General features: G+C 45.5%; 2 long non-coding RNA genes across 6 annotated transcripts; one reads left to right on the plus strand and one right to left on the minus strand.

Annotated features, from left to right (window-relative positions):
• The first annotated feature begins 4,898 nt into the window (after positions 1–4,898).
• On the plus strand, positions 4,899–6,915 carry LOC143707902 (uncharacterized). Its single transcript, XR_013193202.1, has 2 exons — positions 4,899–5,000; positions 5,629–6,915. It is a non-coding gene; the product is annotated as an uncharacterized LOC143707902 (long non-coding RNA).
• A 3,099-nt stretch (positions 6,916–10,014) lies between these two features.
• LOC143707153 (uncharacterized) lies at positions 10,015–22,831 on the minus strand. 5 transcript variants are annotated; one of them, XR_013193090.1, is made up of 4 exons: positions 22,815–22,831; positions 22,506–22,617; positions 16,373–16,557; positions 10,015–10,248 (listed from the first exon to the last, which is right to left on the minus strand). It is a non-coding gene; the product is annotated as an uncharacterized LOC143707153 (long non-coding RNA). The 5 variants fall into 5 exon arrangements; XR_013193088.1 differs by having other exon boundaries at positions 22,775–22,831; XR_013193089.1 differs by lacking the exon at positions 22,815–22,831 and adding an exon at positions 22,712–22,797.
• Between the last annotated feature and the right edge of the window lie 731 nt (positions 22,832–23,562).

A 23,562-nucleotide genomic window follows, 5' to 3' on the forward strand; every position in this document is an offset into this window, starting at 1 on the left:
ACCAACGGAGAAATACAGGAAAGTCCGAGACCCGTGCTCAGTCAGCGCTGGTGACGCAGGTCAGACGAACCAGCCAGCTGGACCCCAAGCAGAGATGACTGTCAAATCACCACAGCACGAGAGAAATTTCTACCTACAAACACAAAACAGGATGAAGGACAAGTGAACCTCAACGTGAATTAAAGCTCTCTCTATCTAAATCAAATTGAGTGTCTATTTTTTGTAGAAAAATCAAAGGCAACGGTTTTACTAAAATTATGGTACAAACAAAAAGGGAATTATGACAATGTTAATTATCAGAACAACCTAGCCTCCATTCAGAGAAGAGATTAAGTGCAGCAGGAAGAGCACAGGATGAAGCAAGCTGTAGTGGCGCGTTTGGGCCACTAAGGGTTTGGGCCACTTCCTCCTAGTGGTCAACCTGGCTGACAGAGAACTTGATTTAAATTGCATTCAAACTGGTTTAAATACAATTCAAATCAAGCGTATGCATAGATGTTAAGTAACTTCTAGAATAGTAAGGATACAGTTGTCATAACGTATCAAATACATAACGTAACGTATCAAATCAAAATTATTAAAAATAATTTGAAAAAGGAAATATAGTAATAAAGCCATAAAACCATTCCCAACAGGAAAGGAGACTTAATTCAAATTGATCTTGAAATTTGTTTGTTTCAAACCAAATTTGATTAAGTGTAGGAAATTAAAGGTTGGCATTATATTTGATGATGATCACGACTACGGTGAGGTATCAATGATAATAACCAAAATAAAACCAACTGGGAGAAAGCCACTTCAGAAAAGAATGATTGTTAGGAACTAAGTGATGAGCTGACGTAGAGGGGGGAGGCCACAAGGGGCGCATTCCTCCTAAGTGGTCATCAGAAACTGTAACTGCTTACTTTTAAATTTTAAATTCAACTGTGGTTTGAACCAAATTCAAAATAAGTGTACACAGTCGGGAGTGAAATCATGTTAGCAAAACTGGAACTTGCACATGCATTGAAAGTTAGAAACACAATTTCAGAAATTCACTGGAAAAATCTGAAATTGTGATGAGAGAGATTGTTTAGGAAAAGACGGCCTCGTTACTAGTGTCCACGAGATGGCGCCATTTCGCTCATGGAGGGTAAAGTCAGGGGGCGGTGCGTAATTCGAGAACTGTCAAGCACTTAGGCCTCAGTGCTGCCCTCTAGTGTTTGTCAGCGGAATAACAACCACCCTGCTTCCATGTGTGATTCAAATTTGAGCGTGCAGACGCTTTGTTTTCTGTAAGATCACACTTATCCAAAATAAAATCTCAGCGTTTTTTTTTTTTTTCAGCTATATTTCACAAAACGGCGTGGCAGGAATTTTTTCTACACACACACATAGGGACAACCGGAATTAGGCATCGGTTTTTCAATTCCCACATAAACAATTAGCGCTATTATTCACACGTGTTCGCTTATGAATTTTAAACCTCGGCGGGTTTTTTCTATTCGACACACGTGTGCACGGAAGGATTTCTTCGCTTCCACACACTAATATGGACAACAGGAATTATACGTCTGTCGTTCGAATCCAAATAACATTTATCAAATATCACTTATGATTAAAAATGTTTTTCGGTTTTGGATTTTTTTGGTGCTATATTTTAACAAACACGTCTGGCAGGATTGCTTCGCTGCGTCGTGCAAAAATAAAACAGGAAATATTCGTCTGTTTTTTTTCGACTCCCATGACATATTATCAAATAGCACTTATGATTAAATATGCTTTAGGTTTTTTACAATTGAGTAGCTACGTCAATGTTTAACCAGGAGTTCATCGTTAATCTAACGATTATAATATCAGGCCTTTCTTAAGAATAGTGAAAGAGCATCGTTTCACTAAATCTAGTCTTCACCCTGACAGAAGAATCTCGTTCGGACAGGGGAGTTTAACATTAAAATGTCACAATTCAAAAGAGGTTTCTTCGTCTTTTGTTGGACAAATTTAATACTATGAAACTGCAGTTTTACTTTTAGTTATTAACAATGGCAAAAGGAATGTTAGACATTATTTTGCAGCTGTTAATGTGCTGAACTGGACTCGGCTTTGTGCCTTTAATCAGTCAGCCAGTGAGTTCGCGTTGCGTTCGCTCACTCGAGGCGCGCGTACAATATTAAATCACAATATAGACATCGATTGAAACTGAATTGCTCAAAAACAAGTTTAAAATGTGCCTGCATTCTCCACCATTATGTAAAGACTCTGGGCGGATCTAATCCGTGGGGAATTTGCATATCATAATTAATAATTGGTAATTAATAATTATTCATACATGTTTGGATTAGATCAGTCTTACAGGTTAATAAAACTCCCGATAAGGGATGATATGTAATTTTACCTGCATGCATGCTTGTGTATCCTTGCACTTAACCACAAGTTGATTGCAATTACCTGCACGGACCACGTTTTACAAACCAGGCAAAATTAATTAGCTCAATTGTCAGACTAATATCTGTGGGAATCCACAATATCATCTTACTTTATAGGATTTCAGGAAAAGCAATTCTGTGGCCACAAGAATTGGGTTTCCTGCCCTATAAACACATACTCTTTAAAGTATCTTTAATTTGTAAGCTTGTTGCTATAAGATCTTTTGGCACTTAAGGGACTTAAATGAGCAAAAAGGCAGTACATCAATCAGATGAATATAATGAATTTAATAAGGCAGAACTACTTATGTATTTACTACGGTTACATGGGATATATGTATTTACAAACATAATAAACAACAATACACGATAAGGCATCGATGAATGAGAAATGCATAGAGTGTGGACAATGGAAACACGTGTGAGAGGGGAAGGGACAGAGAGAGAGAGAGAGAGAGAGAGCATTGGCAACATTCCCCTGACAGTCCCCTGCCTGTGACAACACGAAAACATCATCTTAATGCTTCTTAGAAGCTCTATAAAGAGATATACTTAAGTTTCTGGGTCTCTCTGTGTCGCGGCATTCCTGCGCGTGCGTGAGCGGAGTCCTTTAGGAAGCGTCACTGGGTGCTGCTTGGCGCGCGTTGAACGGAGTTTCCAAGTCTTTGGGGTAACATTACCAAAGGAAAATAGTTCGGCTAAGTTTGTTTCACTTTGTGGAAGTGGAAGTCGACTACGGAAAACAAAACTTTGACTAACAAAGAAAAGAAATAAAGATCTCTACGGGGAAATCACGCGGAGTTAACGTCACATCTTCGCATGGCTGGTGAAGACGCGTGTGTGCGTCTCTCGCCACGTGGTCACGTGCGCGTGTTTCTCCTTCAAAAGGAGCGCGCGCTCGTTTAAAGGTCCCTTGTAGATGGATTTGCTGAAGAGATATGTCACGCGGTGTTCTTTTCACTCGTCGATTGGAATTAAACACGGAGACTTATCTAAGACTGAAAAACACAAACTAAACTAGAAACAAATAAAAGAAAGGCGAAGAGCTCGCCCGGAGGCGAGACCCTACATTTTTGACAGTCAGAGTAACAGAGAGCCGAGCGGAGGGGGGAAGCGTCATTTATCACCTTGGAGAAATCCGGCCTCTTCCTGTTGACTTGGCCAATTAGAGGGTTGGAATTTCACAGGCGGGACTTTGGTTTTTATTGCTCTTTGTCTAAGAGAGAGACATTTGAAACCGACGAAATTAGGGTGTTTAAGAGCAGAATCTTCACAATTCTTATAATACTAATGCGTCACAAGTTTAGCAAAATGTAATGTCAATTAACAAATGGGGAATGAAGATTGGAGTTTATCAAGACCAAACTTGCCACAAATGGATTTGGTTAAACATTAGTTGGCCGAGTTTAAAACATTATCGCATTAGAGTTGTCGAGAAACATAGACCAAACCACAAAAAGGCAACTCATGAAATAGGGAACTTAGATACATTGTTCATACAATTCTCAAGTGGATATATAATAGCATATACTGTATATATATGAATACAGGATTCATTTCTCCTCCTTGGTTAGAATTCAGAGAGGGTGGCAGTTCTGTGAACATTCCTTTGGGTCGTAAACGCCGTTATCTAAGAACACCAGTGATGTTAGTTTTGGTCTCTTTTCACTCCAAAGATGGAAAACATAGTAAACTATATTTTTCATTAACTTCTTACATATATTTGGCTCGAGCAAATTGAGCGATTTCGTTTAATACCAATCACTCCGTGTTTGTTACGCATACAAGGATATATATAAACTCTTAGACCTTTATAGAAGTCCGCAAGGTTCAACTACATAACTAACAGTCCTAGATAGACAGGATACAGTATAAACTTCAAACATACAGGAATACATCATGTATACATTTCATAAACACTCATTTCTGGGTTTTAATGTTATAGATGCATATATGTGTGTGTGTGTGTGTGTGTGTGTGTGTGTGTGTGAGTGTGTGTTGTCCATTTGCGCATCTGGCATTCCTTCCTCGCTGGGGGGGGGGGGGTTTGGAGATAACGGTCTTCTTGGATGTTGGCTCGCGAACAAATCAGGATCGCGCGAGGATCTCTGTGGGGACTCATTACGCTGTAAAGGTGTCACAAACTAATCTACCCTCCAGACTGGCTGGCGCTAACGGAAGATTTAGAATTGGAAGAGTCATAGGTTGGGGCTTTAGAAACCCCTGTTAACGTGTGTTTATTGTGTTAAGGAATGCTGACTCCATGATTCTGCGCTCATACCCTACAACAGTAACCACAAAACTTACCATGCTTTTACCTCAGTATTTGTAGTTTTAAAGTAATATTTGTTGTAAATGCATAGTAACCACAACACCTACCATCCTTTTAATGCCTAATAATTTAAAATCCAAAAATTGTAAGGTAAATCTGTAATTTTTCCTTTAAATAATCCTATATATTATACATAATGATATTTTATTTTCTCTTTTTTCAGCTGAAAAGACCAAAAGGGCCTTTCGGACTCAGTCAGCTCATTATTGTTTGAGGAGAAGTAAACGGGAGACGAAAAGCTACAAAGGCAAATATTCACAATGGTATGTATGTGTTGGTTTTAACCTGTAATCAAACATTTTATCAATCATTTGTTGTTTCTTAAACCTTTTCTTACAAACCCCATAGCCCAATCAATACAAACATAGTCTCTAAGTCTTAATAATTCACAAGATTTAACAAGTTCTCAAATTCATACGATGCTCATACATATTTGTATACTTGTACATAATCCTGCAGCTTTTACTCCTAGTGCTGTCATTGGCTACTGCCTCAATTCCTGTACATATTTATTGCGATATTTGCAAATCAGTTGCGGATGCCCCACACACTGTCAGAAAGTTTATATTAATTGCATTGTATTATTTAAATTTATTACAAATTGGACCCTGTCTGTTGATGTTCCAATGATACATGATGTCTCTCCACACCGGATGACCTTCCTCTGTCTGTTTGCAAGAGTGGAAAAGCTAATCTGACTCGTCACACGACATCAGATACTCGATTATTTTGTCATGATCAGATCAGTTACACTGCTGATAACTGTCCCATTTGCATGTAAATCGTGTTATTTTTGCTTGCTATTAATGACATACTTTTAATCATGCCCACATATCAGTAAACTTATTACATACATGCATTTAACATTTAATTATGCAACACTCTATACAGAAAAATATCCCACAGTTATGGATAAACTCACAACATCATCATCAAGTCCTGTGCTGGGCACATTGGGTAACAAGTGTCCTCCAACGTATTCGATCCGTGGATTAGTTCTCCACATCTTCCCATGGGACACTGACATTCTTCAGGTGTTCGTGAAACATCTGTCTCCATGTCTTCCTTGGTCTTCGCTGTCTCCTGATCCTCCTGGCTGTGTCCACTTCATCACTGTCTTTGTGCGGTGTTGTTTGGGCATGCGTAGGATGTGTACTTGAGGTCTGCCTAATGCCTTTATCAAATAAGCTTCAGTGCTCATCAGGAGTTTTGGTAAAGGACATATTCATTGACATCCATTAGTTCTAGTCATGCAGCGACTTCATGATGCAATAGTCAAACGTATATTTCTGCAAGTGTATATAGCCGGTGTTTGTCCGAACAATTGAAGATAGTGAGAGTGTTCAGGAAAACCTTTTGAAAACAAGCAATATTTATGGAATTCTGTTTGGTGCTGAAAGAGTATTAAAGAAATGAGACACTTGACAACTGGACATTATTCTGTGAGTTTGTTACCTTTACATTTAGATGGACTTAATGTCTTGCATTTAGCTTCATTAAACCTTGTATTACAGTGGTTACTATAGTAAATATCCACCATAATTGCATCTATGGTATCATTATATCACTGCCTGGTTAATGTAAATGTAATATACCCGTGAATTTATTTTATAGAAACATTTTCTTGCTGACATTTATAATCATTAACTATTTTAAGTTTCCTTTCATTTAGTTTCATTTAATAAAAGTGAACAATAATCAAAAGGATATAAAACTATAGTTGAGAATGTAAAATGTTTGCTTAAGTTTCTGCCTATTTGTTCTTTAAAGGGAGAAACAAATATATTTTCACATAAAGTTGAATCTCATTTCTTGGTTTGTAAAAAATATTACTTCATCATAGTGATTTTTTTTAATGTTACTGTATGTGTAACTGTAATAGATTGCCTCTGTATCTGGCTATTTTTTGTATATAATTAACTGATATTTATACAGTTGTGCAGTAGTTTTGGCACTACATTTGTCTTTAAACAGTTTGACATTAAATATTGGAATTCAGTATTTACAATCTAAATTGTGTGCATTCATTATGCTTTTGTTACATTTATTTGAATTCCAATAGTTCAGATTGTGGAGAATGGCATGAAGAAGTGATTAAGTTTATACCTTTGATATACACTGTAAATGTTAGAAACACTTTAGTACATGTAATTGTCTTTAATTAAAATACTGCAAAACTACTCCTGCTGTAGGCCATTGCTTTGAAAAAAAAAGTTTCTCTTTCAAATGTATTTATGCATGAGTCAAATAATCAAAAAAACTAATTTGTGTCATTGACCGTGTGAACTCGTTTTTGGATGGTAAGCACACACGGGAGTCTTTTGTTTTTAAATGTGAGGTTTATTATTTAATCAGAAGGAATACATATTTAACAGGCCAAATATTAAATCTATCCCTGCAGCCGGAACCAGAAGAGATCTGTCATCATTTACCATAAATGGGCAAGTAAGTGTGACGCATCTGTTCAGCTGGGTTGTCATTGGCTGTGACTTTATCGCAGAACTTGGTGTGATTGGATTATCTTTTAACCCATATAAAATGGCGCTTCATGTTACAAAGTATGTTTTTGTGTCATTATCACGTTAGTTATACAATAAGTTAACTATAAAATGTCTCTATGTTGTGAGAAATTACTCCTCTATCGAGACTCCAACCCTAACCCTTAGCATTTCTGCACATCTCAATGAACTACAGCACCACGTTTCCTGTTCCATTGATAGAATGACAGAGATATGTGGGTAATGTAGTTTAAAACGTTTAGCAATGAAACAATACATTTTAAATAAATAATATATTTAATGGACAACTGGATATCTAAATGTTCATTGTGTAAACCTTTATGACATAAACTGCATTTATGACAGACTGAAATGTGATATTTTACTGTGAGCACTTTTAAAAAACCTTCATGCCAGCTTTCCATTTATGTCTGAAAACTGTGCCTAACATTTAGTAAACATAGCATAAGCATTTGTCCTGCCGATTTTCTCTTTGATACACTAACCAGACTTTAAGTTACACCCATTTGAAATGTGTATTTGTTTGCTCTTCCGGGGGCCGTTGCTGGGCCGTTGCTGGGTCGTTGCTGGGTCGTTGCTGGGCCCCTGAGGGTGCAAGGGCACTGCAATCTACACACATCTATTCTCCCCATCATGGACAACAAACTTTGTTTAGTCACATTTAAATACCAGACTATTTTATCTTTTCCCCCCTTTTCTATTCTAACATCATGCTTGTATTAGGTTTTGATGGGTATTGTGAGACCATCTGATATGGAAATATTTTAAAGAAATGCTGTAATATATAACAATACTAATAATTAATATGTATTTACTTTTTTTGTATGAACACCAACAAATATAATGGATGAACCTGCAAAAACTTGTCATTATCCAATTTCCAGTGTTGGCAGTAAACAAAAATCAATTTATATATTTACACTTTACTATTACACAAGGATAATGCACTATTTAGTAAAACAACAAAGAAACAGTGCCAACATTTCTATTTCACCCCCTCTGATTGCTTCTTATTAGTGCTGTGCGTTAAACGCGTTATTAACGGCGTTAACGCAAACACATTTTAACGGCGTCAATTTTTTTATCGCGAGATTAACGCTCTTTTTGGCCTAGCAAACAACACCACACCGGATAGCTAGACGGAAACAAAACAACAGGCACGCCGCACGTACTTGTTTGGGCTTGCGCGCCGGCCAAAGAGTAGTAGGCTGACGGTACGTTTTGAGTGGATGGCGCGAGCGCGAGACGCCGATCTAGAGACGTGCACTCTCAACGCAATAGAGTGCGGCGCGGGACTAGATTTGATGGCCGAGTGCGAGGGCGGGCTCGAGCGGTACTCACTCTGTGTGCGGATACGGGAGAATAAAACGATTCGCGGGACTCCCGCAAACTAGAAATATCTATGAATAAAACATAAAAACTAATACATTTTTATTCATATGTTGCAGAAAAGCAACAAGAACAACTAAAACAAAATAGAAACGATTTACAGGCCAGAGTTTCTTTTTATAACATGTTTGCAGCGTTGAGGGATGTAGCCAATCACAGACATATGAAGAAGCATCAGAAGCATTTAAAATAGACTCCCCTCACCGCTCAAAACAGACTTTTTGTTCAGTGCTGAATTCTGTAAGCTGGCAAATCCTCAAATTATAACAAACAAAGTGTATATATTATGAAAGATGCATTGTGCAGTCAGCTTCACTGATAATAACAGATGTGTGAGATTGCGATGAACTGATGTCAGCTTTTTAGGAATTATTAAGGGAGCGCACTTTGCGCGCATTCAGTCATGCCAAACCATGCACTCAGTAGCCTGCTTGCTTTTATGTTATAACAGTGGTTTGTGTGTTAATGCTTTAATAACAAATAATTTATCCGGAGCATTTATGCTGATGTGTATGGTGGCGACACGTAGGCTAAAGTATTTGGAGGTAGCCTACAAAAAAAAGAGTGTATTTGCGGGCGGGAGCGGGACAAAAATGTTGCGGGCGGGAGAAAGTAACATAGAAAATAGTTGAGAACGTCAGTTATAACGACCCACGTATGAAAAAAATTGACGGGTTTAAATCGGGCTTGGGCTCATAATTACAGTTTATGTGTCGGGCCGGGCTCGGACACAATGCGCACGGGCTCGGGTCGGGCTTGATTTTTTTGGGCCCGATCTAAGCTCTACAATGGATGACTTCAGACAGAAGCACATGGATACCACAGCTAAGAACAAACTTAATGCTGATCCACTTTTCCATGTTGATAAGAGCATTAAAATTAGAAAAAATAATGAGACAAATAGAAATCAAGAGACATTTAGATTAGATAAAAATGTGCGATTAATCGCGAGTTAACTATGGCATTAATGCGATTAATCGCGATTAAATATTTTAATCGTTTGACAGCACTACTTCTTATATGCCTGACATCAGTAATATCTATGCTTTCATACTAAATGCATGTACTAGAATGATCAACATGGATCATCTTCAATTATGATTGAAGTGTTTGTAGTAATATAACCCACTGTAGCCTCTTGTTATTCACATACCTTCCCTTTATTTCACTGAAAACTGGCATACTTCTCACATGCACGAATGTGCAACTTTTAGTGCATTGTTGTCCCAAATATCATTAACTACATCAAAAATGTTTGTCCTGTTTATTTTTAAATTATGAACTAAACTCATAAGAAATTGAAATTTCTCAAATAAAATATTACATTTACTGTACCAAACACCACTTTCAATACAGAATATTCACCATATTTTATTACACAATACTTTATTGGAGGACACAGCATAAAGTTGATAAAGTAGCATAAAGACAAATGAGATTCAAGATAAATAAAAATGGGTCTTCAAAAATACATTAACATCACATTAATCCATTCACAGCTGCTGAAGCCACACAAATGAGTGCCAGAGAATCATATTCAGTCACCTATGATACAGAAAACAGATTTGATATTGTGTTGGAAAATAATGATTCATTATCACAGCTAAACTGGTTCCCTTTCGTTGTCACTCCGAGTTACGTCGGATGACGACGAATGGGGTTTCGCTTAGAAAGCCTATCAACTTCGAGTATTACAAAACGAGCCAATGGCAAGGAAATGCCATGGGTCTGCGGAATTTGCATGGCGTAACTCCGCCCCACCTCGTGGGTATAAAAGGAGGAAGCCGGCAGCAAGCAGATATGTTTTCGCTTCGGAGCCAAGTGTATTCTTCTCTCCACAAGCCATCTCTGAAATGTCAGCTTTACAAACGAGTGTTGGTGTGACGGCGATCTACGGCGAGAGCGTGCTTCCTGCTGATCTGTTGCAGTGGTCTGCCAGTCGGTGCGTTTCTCCCCGGGTGCTTCAACACTTGAGTTTTCTCTCACTAAAAGAGCTTACACGTGGCACGTCTTTTTAAAGATGTCTCGCCCGTGTACTTCTGGTTGCGGCAGATTGGTATCGGACTCTGATGGGCACGAGCGTTGCATAGTATGTTTGGGCATTGATCATGCTAGAGCAGCGCTCGTGGATGACTCATGTTCTCTCTGTGGGAACATGACCATCGCGTCATTACGGTCGAGACTCCGTGAACTCGCAAGAGTGAGAGTCCCCTCATCCACCCCCCGTCCTGCGGCTGGTGGCCAGGGTGACCTGAGGGTTACGGTCTGGAACAAGGCGCCGACTATGTGTCCGCAACCCCAGCCCCCCTCTTCAATGACGGTGCCCGCTAGTGAACTGCTGATTCCCGCGGGTCTACCCTCTGGTGGCCCGCGTGCTTCAGTTGAAGCTACAGAGGAAGATGCCATGTCTGTTGCAGCATCACTAGGCGGGTTTGACTCTTCTGGAAGTGAGGGCTCGTCACAGCTGCCACCTTCCGGTGTGCATACGGCTGTGCTCGAGTCTGATCCGGAGATGACGGCCATGCTTTCCCGGGCAGCCGCGAGCATCGGACTTGAGTGGAGGCCTCCACCCTGTCCTGAGCGCTCGCAGCTGGACGATTGGTTTTTGGGTAAGGCCGCCGACCCTCGTCCTCGGCAAACCCCAATACCTTTCTTCCCGGATGTGCATGATGAGATCTCGAAGTCCTGGAAGACCCCCCTGTCTTCTCGGGACCGCTCGCTGGTCTCATCCGCCTTTCCTCCCCTCGATGAGGCAGCTGCCCGTGGGTACACTGGGCTTCCCCCGGTTGAACGCTCTGTTGCCATGCAACTATGTCCTCAGAGTGCTTCTTCTCGGGGCGAGCCTAAGCACCCATCCAAAGCCTGTAGATTTTCGTCGACCCTGGTGGCGAAGTCTTACAGAGCGGCGGGACAGGCGGCTGCTTCACTGCATGCTATGGCCACTCTGCAGGTCTACCAGGCCCAGATGCTCAGAGACATGCACGAGGGTAGGACAAACCCAGGGCTCTTTGATGAGCTGCGCGCCGCGACCGACCTTGCTCTCCGGGCGACGAAGGTTACCGCGCGCTCCCTGGGTTTGGTGATGTCCACAGCTGTGGTCCAGGAGCGACATCTGTGGCTGAACCTGGCTGACATGCGGGACGCTGAGCGGACCCGTGTGCTTAACGCCCCCTTGTCCCAGGCCGGCCTCTTCGGCGGTGCAGTTGAAGACTTTGCCCAACAGTTTTCAACTGCCCAGAAACAGACCGAGGCCATCAGACACATTCTGCCCCGCCGGCCCGCTGCTGCCTCCACCTTGCCGGCCGGGCAGACGCCTCGACCTGTTTCCCGCCGAGGGCGCCCTCCTGCGGCTCCCGCCCCTCCCGCCCGGACCACGCAGCAGCCTCCACCCAGGGCCGGTCGCGGAGGAAGCCGTAAGAAGGCGCCACAGCCCTCTCCTGCCCCGCCCCCCGCTAAACGCCGGGCCAAGCGGCGCTCCTGAGACGGGCTGCTCAGGGATGATGGTTGTTTCGCAGGAGGTGGTAGCAGGACCACTCCTTCCCCCGGTGGAGGGCTGGGGGAGAATCTTTTGTTCTCCACTCCCCGCTGCTCACCCACGGGTGGGCAGCACCCTAATGTGGTTAAAGTCAGAAACAATCCCCTCTTCCCTGAGCTCACAGAGTTCTCGGGCGACACAGAGCGCCGCCCACAAGCCGTGCTCTCCTCGCCCCCCTCTGTCCCAGAGGCGGTTGACACGGCGTGCCGTCCACGGACCGCTTCACCCCTGTCCCCCTCTGTCGCCAGACCCCTGGCAGAGCAGGCCCCCGCGGGACGACCAGCCTGGTCCTCCCCTGGCCCCCTCTGCCAGGGCGCGGTTGCTAACTGTGCCCCCTCTCCGGGCCGCTATGCCGTCCACATCTGGGCCAGTTACTCCGCTTCGCTGCCCCTCCGGGGGGACGCCTGTGGCTCGCATGATCCCGTTGGTTCAGTTCCTGGGAGCCTGGCTAGAGCTTCCCCGTCTGTCCCACTGGATCGCGCGTACCGTCAGGCTCGGCTATGCGATTCAGTTCGCACGGTCTCCTCCCCGCTTCAGGGGAGTCCGCTCCACTTTGGTCGGTGGCAATGCCCCTATCATGAGAGCAGAGATTGCCACCCTGCTGGCGAAGGGTGCAATCGAGACTGTCCCTCCAGCCGAGATGAGGTCCGGCTTCTACAGCCCCTACTTCATTGTCCCCAAGAAAACCGGTGGGTTACGGCCAATCCTGGACTTGCGCGTGCTGAACCGCTCCCTTCACCGGATGCCGTTCAAGATGCTCACCGCCAAACGCGTTTTCGAATGCATACGGCCCCAGGATTGGTTTGCAGCGATCGACCTGAAGGACGCCTACTTTCATGTCTCCATTCTTCCTCGACACAGACCGTTCCTCCGGTTTGCTTTCGAGGGGCAGGCATACCAGTACGCGGTTCTCCCTTTCGGGCTAGCCCTGTCTCCTCGCATCTTCACGAAGGTCGCCGAGGCGGCCCTTGTTCCAGGGGTTCGCATCCTGAGTTATATCGACGACTGGCTGATCCTAGCTCACTCTCGAGATCAGGTTTGCGAACACAGGGACCTAGTGCTTCGGCACCTAGCCCGTCTGGGCCTTCGGGTCAACTGGGAGAAGAGCAAACTTTGCCCCGTGCAGAGGATCTCTTTTCTCGGTATGGACATCGACTCGGTCGCCATGTCCGCGCAGCTTACGAGCGAGCGCGCGCAGTCACTGCTGACTTGCCTAAGACAATTCGAGGGCAAGAGTGCGGTTCCACTGAAACTTTTTCAGAGGCTCCTGGGGCATATGGCATCTGCAGCCGCGGTCACGCCGCTCGGATTGCTTCATATGAGACCGCTTCAGCTTTGGCTTCGCGACCGAGTCCCGAGGTGGACATGGCAACACGGCACGTTCCGAGTACCAGTTACTCCGACCTGCCGTCAGTTCTTCACCCCGTGGGCGAACCTCGGTTTTCTCAGGGCCGGTGTCCCCCTGGCACGAGCTTCCCGGCATGTTGTTGTCTCAACAGATGCCTCCACCACGGGCTGGGGCGCCATGTGCAATGGACATGCTGCTGCGGGCTCCTGGACAGGACCCCAGCGGCTGTGGCATGTCAAATGCCTCGAGTTGTTGGCAGTACGCCTTGCCCTGCACCGCTTCCGGGCGTTGCTCAGGGGTCAACACGTACTAGTCCGTTCAGACAATACCGCCACTGTAGCGTACATCAACCATCAAGGTGGTCTACGCTCCCGCCGTATGTCACAACTCGCTCGCCACCTCCTCCTATGGAGTCAGAAGCATCTGAGGTCGCTTCGAGCCATCTTCATTCCCGGAGCGCTGAACTGTGCAGCCGACGAGCTCTCACGGCTTCAGCCCCTCCCTGGAGAATGGCGACTCCATCCCCAGTCGGTTCAGCTGATTTGGGACCAGTTCGGGGACGCGCAGATAGATCTGTTTGCCTCTCACGACTCGACCCATTGCGCCCAGTTCTATTCCCTGACCGAGGGCAGCCTCGGCACGGATGCTCTGGCGCACAGCTGGCCGCAGGGCCGCAAGTATGCGTTTCCCCCAGTGAGCCTTCTTGCGCACACTTTGCGCAAGGTCAGGGAGGACGAGGAGCAGGTCATTCTGGTTGCCCCTTACTGGCCCAACCGGACCTGGTTCCCCGAACTAGTACTCCTCGCGACAGCACCTCCCTGGCCGATCCCTCTGAGGAAGAACCTTCTTTCTCAGGGACGGGGCACCCTATGGCACCCTCGTCCCGATCTTTGGAACCTCCACGTGTGGCTCCTGGATGGGACGAGGCAGGTTTGAGTACCCTACCACCAGCGGTGGTGGCTACCATCACTTCCGCTAGAGCGTCGTCCACGAGACACGTCTATGCGTTGAAGTGGAACCTCTTCGTCAACTGGTGCTCTTCTCACCGAGAAGACCCCCGGAGATGCTCGATCAGTGTTTTGCTTTCCTTCCTTCAACAGGGGCTGGAGCGAAGGCTGTCTCCCTCCACCCTGAAGGTCTATGTTGCCGCCATTGCCACACATCATGACCTCATCGAAGGTAAGTCGGTAGGGAAGCACGACCTGGTCATCAGGTTCCTGAGAGGAGCGAGGAGACTAAATCCTCCTCGTCCTCCTCTCGTTCCCTCTTGGGACCTCTCAGTGGTTCTAACTGCCCTGAAGAGTGCTCCCTTTGAGCCCCTGCAATCAGTCGAGCTTAAGTTCCTGTCTATGAAGACAGCGCTCCTGGTTGCACTGGCCTCCATCAAGAGGGTTGGGGACCTGCACACATTCTCCGTTGACGAAGCGTGCCTGGAATTTGGGCCGGCTTCCTCTCACGTGATCCTGAGACCCCGGCCTGGATATGTGCCCAAGGTTCCTACCACTCCCTTTCGGGACCAGGTGGTGAACCTGCAAGCGCTGCCCTCGGAGGAGGCAGACCCAGCCTTGGCACTGCTCTGTCCAGTACGCGCTCTCCGCGCCTATGTAGACAGAACGCAGTGTTTCAGGACCTCAGACCAGCTCTTTGTCTGTTATGGTGGGAAGCTGAAGGGAAAGGCTCTCTCCAAGCAAAGGTTGTCTCACTGGATAGTGGACACCATTGCTTTGGCTTACCAGCAGCAAGGTCGACCGTGCCCCCTTGGTGTGACTGCCCACTCCACCCGGTGTGTGGCGTCCTCTTGGGCTCTAGCGCATGGCGCCTCGCTAACAGACATCTGCAGAGCTGCAGGCTGGGCGACACCTAACACATTCGCCAGATTCTATAATCTCCGAGTGGAGCCTGTGTCCTCTCGTGTACTCCCTTCAACCAGCTAGTACCAGACCCGCTCAGGTGTCTTCGCTTGCTCGCCATTCCACTCCACGGACTGGATACGTGCGATATTTTCCTCAGGTGAGCTTCTCCGAAAGCCCTGAGCTCCTCCAGCACTCCTGACGTCGGCGCCAGTGTCTATTGCCTGTGCGTCGGCTAGGTGCCTCCCGTGTGCATGGTCCCTCCTCTGAGCGACCCCCACATGTGTATTTCCACTGTAAGCCTCTCTGAGCGTGTGTCTTTCCCTTGGCAAGCCACCTTGCCACCCCTGGGGTTGAAATATTCCACCTGCGGCTGGACACCCCAGTGTTTTCCATATGCTTCCTTCGGGTCATATGTGTATTCTCTAAGTCCCCCCCCTCCGGGCTGGCATTAATTGCATACTTCCCCTAAGCTTGGGATATGCTTCCCAGTGTACCTTGGTATTCCTGTGTTATATGGAGTCCTTTGTCCAGGCTGACAGGGATCTCGATTTACGCAGGGCACTGGAAGACAGCTGAGAAGGTGGCGTGATTAGACTGGTAAACCCATTCGTCGTCATCCGACGTAACTCGGAGTGACAACGAAAGGGAACGTCTACGGTTACGTATGTAACCCTCGTTCCCTGAGTAGGGAACGGAGACGTTACGTCTGCCTGCCACTTTCCGCTGTACCGCGGGGATCGCCTGAGCTCAGTCTTGGCTCCTCAGCGAAGAAACATATCTGCTTGCTGCCGGCTTCCTCCTTTTATACCCACGAGGTGGGGCGGAGTTACGCCATGCAAATTCCGCAGACCCATGGCATTTCCTTGCCATTGGCTCGTTTTGTAATACTCGAAGTTGATAGGCTTTCTAAGCGAAACCCGATTCGTCGTCATCCGACGTAACGTCTCCGTTCCCTACTCAGGGAACGAGGGTTACATACGTAACCGTAGACGTTTCTTGCTCTTCCCTGTACATGTCTCTATCGTGTTCATGTTCTTCTTCATCATCTAAACAGTTTGTTCAGTTTTGCCCTACAGTACAACTGATGAACAGAAGATGTGAACACTGATGTGGTGTAGCTTTTTCTCAGAGGAAGAAGTCTCAACATCCCATCGTCAGGCGTTCTCCAGTCCCGGTCTGAAAGTAAAACAAACAATTCAAATTAAGTAGTTTAATAGACAGTCAGGTCAGCTTCTGTTGTGTGTTATTTAAAGCAGTGATGGGCTACTCTGGCCCTCAGCGTCCACTGTCCTGTAGATTTAGCTCCAACCTCAAACCCTCCTGCCTATGTCTACAAGTAAACCTGGAGACTTTGGTTAAAATGTTCAGATGTGCTCAATTAGGGTTTGATGTAAACTCTCCACCTCAAAAAGGAGAACGCAAAAGGGCCTGAGTTGCCTGTTCCTTATTTAAATTTACAAAGCAGTAGTCAGTACATTATATTATACACATTGAAGTATTATATATATATAAAATTGCTGCACATACAGGTGAAACTCGAAAAATGTGTTTTTTTTTTTAGCAAACAATTTTTTTATCGTGCAAAAATTTATTTCAGTAATTCAACTTAAAAGGTAAAACTAATATATTATACAGATTAATTACATGCAAAGTGAGATATTTCAAGCCTTTATTTGTTATAATTTGGATGATTATATCTTACAGCTATGAAAACCCCAAAATTAGAATATTGTGAAAAGGTTTTCATAGCTGTAAGCCATAATCATCAAAATTATAACAAATAAAGGCTTGAAATATCTCACTTTGCATGTAATTAATCTGTATAATATATTAGTTTCACCTTTTAAGTTGAATTTCTGAAATAAATGAACTTTTGCACGATATTCTAATTTTTCCAGTTTCACCTGTAATATAAGTTCCCTTTCAAGGGAACTCGAGCTGCGTTTGAGACGCGGTGGGAACGCTCTGCGTGATTACGTCGTGAAGCACGTGTAAAATCAGTCCAATGGAATAGGTGACGTCATAGACCAGGAAACTATAAAGCAACCCTGAAATCAGACCGCGATAGCTTCTGCACCTTCAGCAAGCGCTCTCTGTATATCTGTCCTTGTCTATTTATTGTTGTCTGTCAAGCCCCTTATATATATATATATATATATATATATATATATATATATATATATATATATATATATATATATATATATCACTATGGCGAGCAAGCAAAGTTATAAACCTTGTGTTGTGCCCTGCCCTCGTTATATCACGGGTGGGGACACACATCCTATGTGTATTGCTTGTTTGGGAGTGGAGCATGCCCAGTCAGTCCTCGAGGGGGCTGACTGTGAGCATTGCTTGAGTTTGTCTATGAAAACTCTCCGCTCTCGCCGAGCGTTCTTTGAGGAGGACGGTTCGGTTCGCGCTCCCCGAGGTGCGGGTCCCGCTGCTGCCGAGGCACAGCGTCGAATTTCATCTTGGGGTTCGCAGATGGATCTAGTAGCGGGGTTTGAGACGGGCCCCGCCCTTTCTCAGCCCTTACCTACTGGATTCGGTGTCTTTGCCCAGGAAGGAGCCCACTCTGCGGCTTCTCCTTCCCAGGCTGAGGCACCAATATTACGGCTATCCAGTTCTGAGGATCTGGATGTCGGTAGTATGGGGGATATTGAGTGTTCGCCAGCTCATACCCCTGCTGATGAGGAGCTTATGGAGGTTTTATCTCGTGCTGTTACTAAATTAAATATTGAGTGGCCAGCCGATGATTTCGATGTTGAATCTAGAAAGAGTCTTTTAGATGAACGTTATTTACCATCTAGATCACGACCTCCTCATCGGGAACTCCCGTTTTTTCCCGATCTCCACGCCGAGGTTTCGAGATCGTGGATTAAACCGGCGTCTTTCAGAGTGCATAACCCACAAACTAAGAATTATAGTAAAGTTCAAGGGATTGATCATTATGGTTATTTGACTATGCCTCGTGCTGAAGACACACTAGCGAGCTATCTCTCCCCTGAGTCTTCTTCTTCTCTGAAAGCCCCGACATTACCCACCAAACCATTAAAAAATACATCTTTGTTGGTGGGTAAAGCGTATTCGGCAGCAGGTCAGGCCGCAGCATGTTTGCACACTATGTCGATTCTCCAAGCGTACCAGGCTGACCTGCTGAAGGACATAGACGATAGTGAGGAAGTTAGTGCTGATTCGAGAATTGCGTCGCACGACAGATTTATCTCTCCGAGCCACCAAGGAGACGGCCAAGTCTGTTGGCCGCTCTATGGCAGCCTTGGTGGCCACGGAACGCCATTTATGGTTAAATTTATCAGAAATAAAAGATAAAGATAGATCTGTTCTTCTGGACGCACCGCTGTCACCTACAAGTCTGTTCGGCGATGCTATAAATTGTGTCGTCGATAGGTTTCAAGAAAATAAGAAACAAGCGGCTGCGTTTCAGAGGTTTCTTCCTCGCCGGTCTATTGTCCCCGAGGCTGCTCGTAGTATAAAGTCTGAGCAGCCTCATCCGTCTACGAGCTCCGCTCACAGAGTTCAACAAAAACAGAGCGTCGCCGCTCGGGCACCTCCTCAATCTACGGTTCCTGAGTTGCGCTCGCAGCCCAGACCTGTTAGGGGTAGACAAGATCTGAGGACTGTTATCTCTAGGAGAGCTTGGGCTAAGAAGAAGTCCTGACGCCAAGGCTATCAGGCTTCTGAGGGTGGTCCCCTCCAGGGAGGAACGGTTCCGAGGAACCGTCCCTCCTTGGCACCCTCCGGGGAGCGACTCTCCGAGGAGAGCCGCAGCGCTGCCACTTCGGTTGTTCCCTGCCGGTTCGCCGCTTCAGGGCACCGAGGTGTCAGCGTCCCCGTGCAATCCTCTGAGGAGGGTTGTAGAACGGTCAGTTCGGTTGTTCCCTGCCGGTTCGCCGCTTCAGGGCGCCGAAACGATTGTTCAATCAAATCCAGAGGCCAGTCTCGAGAGACTGGTTCCCTTATCGGAATTTCTGGCAGCTTGGAAACTTCTGCCAAATATTTCTCTATGGGTCCTGCACATAATAGAAAAGGGTTACAGAATTCAGTTCGGTTCTCGTTCGTCCAGATTTCAAGGAGTCCTCCCCACGGTGGTGGACTCACAGCAGGCTCTGGTAATGGAGCAAGAAGTACTGACACTTCTTCGAAAGGGAGCTATAGAAAGGGTTTCTCCTCCCAGCAGAGAGTCAGGGTTTTACAGCCGTTACTTCATTGTTCCAAAGAAGGATGGAGGGCTGCGTCCTATTCTAGACCTGCGCCAGTTAAACAGCAGGGTTCAGAAACTCAAGTTCAGAATGCTTAAACTCAAACAGATCGTATCACAAGTTCAGTCCGAGGACTGGTTTGTCACAATAGACTTGAAGGACGCGTACTTCCATGTATCTATCCATCCTCATCACAGGAGGTTCCTGAGGTTCGCTTTCGGGGGCGAAGCCTACCAATATCGGGTTCTTCCATTTGGCCTAGGTTTATCTCCCCGCACTTTTACAAAATGCGTGGATGCAGCTCTGGCTCCGTTGAGACTCCAGGGCATCCGCGTATTAAATTACATCGACGATTGGTTGATTTTAGCTCAGTCAGAGCAGGTGGCGGTTCAGCATCGAGATGCTGTTCTGTCCCACATAAAGAGTTTGGGGTTGCGGCTAAACACCAAAAAGAGGACCAGAGGACCTCCCTGCTCAGAGGACCACTTTTCTAGGTGTAATTTGGGATTCGACCACAATGCAGGCACGCCTGTCTCCTGCTCGTATTTCTGCGATTCTCACAGCCGCAAAGAATGTGGAGTTGATGGCGGTATTTCGAGCACTCAAATATTTCCTGCCAGACCTAAGAGGCCATCACGTGTTGGTCCGCACAGACAACACTTCGGTGGTCTCCTATATCAACCATCAGGGGGGTCTGAGGTCACGTCACCTTTGCAAATTGGCCCATCAGATCCTCCTATGGGCCCAGGGGAAGTTACTGTCGCTCAAGGCGGTATATATTCCGGGGCGTCAGAATGTGGGAGCAGATATTCTGTCGAGACAGGGGCTGAGGCCCGGGGAGTGGAGACTTCACCCAGAAGTGGTGGAGTTCCTGTGGGAAAAGTTCGGTCGTGCTCAGGTAGACCTTTTCGCATCATCAGATTCAACCCATTGTCCCATGTGGTTCTCTCTAACGCACCCAGCTCCTCTCGGTCTGGATGCTATGGTGCAGGTGTGGCCGAGGCTGCACCTGTACGCCTTTCCCCCGATATCTTTGCTTCCGGGGGTTCTGGAGAGGGTTCGCCGAGAAGGGGCTCGTCTGCTACTAGTAGCCCCTTATTGGCCGACCCGAGTTTGGTTCTCGGACTTGGTGTCTCTTCTGGACGGCTCCCCCTTGGAGATCCCAATCAGGGTGGACCTCCTGTCTCAGGCCAAGGCACGATATTTCACCCTCGGCCGGAGTTGTGGAAACTGTGGGCCTGGCCTCTGAGGGGGCCAGGCTCAGGGAGACCGGTCTTTCGACCGATGTTGTAGAAGCCATTCTTCAATCCAGAGCTCCTTCCACGAGAAGGCTGAATGCGCTAAAATGGAAACTTTTCACCACGTGGTGTGTTGAACGTCAGTTAGATCCTGTTAACTGCCCTGTTGGTTCAGTTCTTGATTTTCTGCAAGACCGTTTCTCGGCCAAGTTATGTCCTTCCACCCTAAAGGTTTACGTGGCGGCTATATCTGCCTACCACACCCCTCTGGGGGGTACTTCTATTGGGAGAAACCCTTTAATTACTCGCTTTCTCCGTGGTACATTGAGGTTGAGAACTGCACTGCACTCTAGAGCACCGGCTTGGGACTTGGCCATTGTACTCGAGGGTCTGGCTTTAGCTCCCTTTGAGCCCATCGAGGAGGTTTCTGAAAAGTTCCTCACTCTAAAGACTTTATTTCTCCTTGCTATCTCATCTATCAAGAGAATTGGTGATTTACATGCTTTGTCGGTTGCTCCTTCATGTCTGGAATTTGCACCTTGTATGGTGAAGGCATTTCTCTACCCCAGGCCGGGTTATATTCCTAAGGTCCCACTGAATGTTGGATGCCCATTAGTGCTGCAGGCCTTTTATCCTCCACCCTTTAATACCCCTGACCAGGAACAGCTTAACCTGCTATGTCCAGTCCGGGCTTTAGATGCCTACGTTCACAGAGCTGCCCTGTGGCGTAAATCTGAGCAACTATTTGTTTGTTTTGGGTCACTCAAGAGAGGATGCCCTGCATCTAAGCAGGTTATGAGTAAATGGATAGTCGAGGCTATTTCATTGGCTTATGAAGCGGCCGGACAGCCTTCACCTATGGCTGTGCGGGCCCATTCTACTCAGAGTATGGCGGCCTCTATGGCCTTAATTTCGAGAGTTTCCCTTCTTGACGTATGTAATGCGGCAGGATGGTCCTCTCCGCATACATTTGTCAGGTTTTATGACCTTGACCTCTCCACTCCTGGGGCGAGGTTGCTTGCTTCTTAGTGTGCGCAGGACCTCACACAGAACATAATTTGTCATTATGGCGTAGTGGGTATAGGGTTCCCACCGCGTCTCAAACGCAGCTCGAGTTCCCTTGAAAGGGAACGTCTCAGGTTACGTATGTAACCCTGGTTCCCTGATAGGGAACGAGACGCTGCGTTTGCCTGCCATACTTCCTGCATGCCCTGATCGACTTGCTTCAGGTTTTTCAGAAGCTATCGCGGTCTGATTTCAGGGTTGCTTTATAGTGTCGTAGCGGGCTTCCATTGGACTGATTTTACATGTGCTTCACGACGTAATCACGCAGAGCGTTCCCACCGCGTCTCAAACGCAGCGTCTCATTCCCTATCAGGGAACCAGGGTTACATACGTAACCTGAGACGTTAAGTACTGAAAAAAAAACTGTTTTACCCATTTCAACAGCAACCTGTTTTAAAAGATATTTTAGAAAGGCATGGTCTCTTTGAGCCTTTGCCAGTGATGCTTGATTTCTTTCAAGACAACGTACTCTTCTGTCACTTGTTTCAAGAACTTTACTTGGTCAATAACCAAGTGATAACCTGTACAATGTAAAATTGTCAACATCAAATGATGTACTAGCCTACATATTACAGCATTGTTTCAATACAAGGCATACCAATGGCCACGCGCACCTTTCTGTCTTTGGGCACCGGATGTTCCTTCCTCACCGAAACAAAGGATTCATTCGATTAGCTTGCGTTGATATAAGGACTGGTCTTCCTTCTCTGCTGTAAAACAAAAAAAGTCTCTACTTACTCTATGTGCAATTACTATTGTTCTTAAAACATAGAAATCAAGACAGTTATAAATAAGTCATTTTACCATACGATTCAGGAGAGAGCATTTGATGAGTAAATACTGATTGAAATATTGTAGGATCTTTACCTGGGAAGGGCTGATCACTGCAAAATTCGCTGAGACTCACTAGTAGCTCTTGTGAGGGTCGGCTCTTAAAGGAGCTGTTGAGTTTGATGTTGTAGAGATCTTAAAAAAAGGATTAAGTAATCCTGCAAGACAGAAAGGAAGGTAATTTTATTACATTACAAGCAAGAAGAAAGTTTATAAATAACTGTAGGATATTTTTCTGTATAGAGTGTTGCATAATTAAATGTTAAATGCATGTATGTAATAAGTTTACTGATATGTGGGCATGATTAAAAGTATGTCATTAATAGCAAGCAAAAATAACACGATTTACATGCAAATGGGACAGTTATCAGCAGTGTAACTGATCTGATCATGACAAAATAATCGAGTATCTGATGTCGTGTGACAAGTCAGATTAGCTTTTCCACTCTTGCAAACAGACAGAGGAAGGTCATCCGGTGTGGAGAGACATCATGTATCATTGGAACATCAACAGACAGGGTCCAATTTGTAATAATTTTAAATAATACAATGCAATTAATATAAACTCTCTGACAGTGTGTGGGGCATCCACAATTGATTTGCAAATATCGCAATAAATATGTACAGGAATTGAGGCAGTAGCCAATGACAGCACTAGGAGTAAAAGCTGCAGGATTATGTACGAGTATACAAATATGTATGAGCATCGTATGAATTTGAGAACTTGTTAAATCTTGTGAATTATTAAGACTTAGAGACTATGTTTGTACTGATTGGGCTATGGGGTTTGTAAGAAAAGGTTTAAGAAACAACAAATGATTGAT

Source organism: Siphateles boraxobius, unplaced genomic scaffold (genome assembly GCF_051911475.1).
Source record: "Siphateles boraxobius isolate OS27281-9 unplaced genomic scaffold, OSU_SipBor_1 115, whole genome shotgun sequence".
In the NCBI taxonomy this organism is placed as follows: domain Eukaryota; kingdom Metazoa; phylum Chordata; class Actinopteri; order Cypriniformes; family Leuciscidae; genus Siphateles; species Siphateles boraxobius.